The sequence below is a fragment of the Hetaerina americana genome, unplaced genomic scaffold (genome assembly GCF_022747635.1).
Source record: "Hetaerina americana unplaced genomic scaffold, ioHetAmer1.1.p SCAF_2, whole genome shotgun sequence".
Classification (NCBI taxonomy): Eukaryota; Metazoa; Arthropoda; class Insecta; order Odonata; family Calopterygidae; genus Hetaerina; species Hetaerina americana.
In genome coordinates this window covers 35,887,850-35,888,350 of record NW_027286763.1, presented here as the reverse complement: position 1 = coordinate 35,888,350, position 501 = coordinate 35,887,850, and the positions used below count along the sequence as shown (strand labels likewise).

The 501-nt window shown below is 38.5% G+C and overlaps 1 non-coding gene across 1 annotated transcript; it reads right to left on the bottom strand.

Annotated features, from left to right (window-relative positions):
- Positions 1 to 363: 363 nt before the first annotated feature.
- TRNAT-CGU (transfer RNA threonine (anticodon CGU)) lies at positions 364 to 435 on the bottom strand. The gene has a single exon. It is a non-coding gene; the product is annotated as a tRNA-Thr (tRNA).
- Between the last annotated feature and the right edge of the window lie 66 nt (positions 436 to 501).

Sequence of the window (501 nt, the reverse complement as noted above, 5' to 3'; positions counted from 1 at the left end):
CTCGAAGAGCAGCAGGAGGAAGATCGAAGGAAATAATTATTAGTAGGACAACTCAGGCAAATGGAATATTCTTTCAGATCGAGAACCAAGAAGTCAGGCCAAACAAACATTCATGTATAGAAACACTCCATCAAAACATTTTATCAGGGTAAAAGGGGAAAAGTTGCTAATGAGTTAAGCATCTGCTCCACGCTTCCGCGAAGCAGATACTTGCTACGAAATTGAAATATAAATTTTGATCAAGAAGTCACCATCGAGAAAACTACAATTTTGCAGTATAAGAAGTAGTTGTGGAGTGTGTTAGTAAGTCCCAAAACAATGTCATCAAAATACATAGAACGTATTTCTCCACCTAAAAATGTTTGCCTTCTGTGAGATTTGAACTCACGACCCCTAGTTTACGAGACTAGTGCTCTACCACTGAGCTAAGAAGGCTTACGTGGAATTGAAATTCAATCCATTTATAGATCTTGCCATATAAACATCCACGCAATCTGCCTG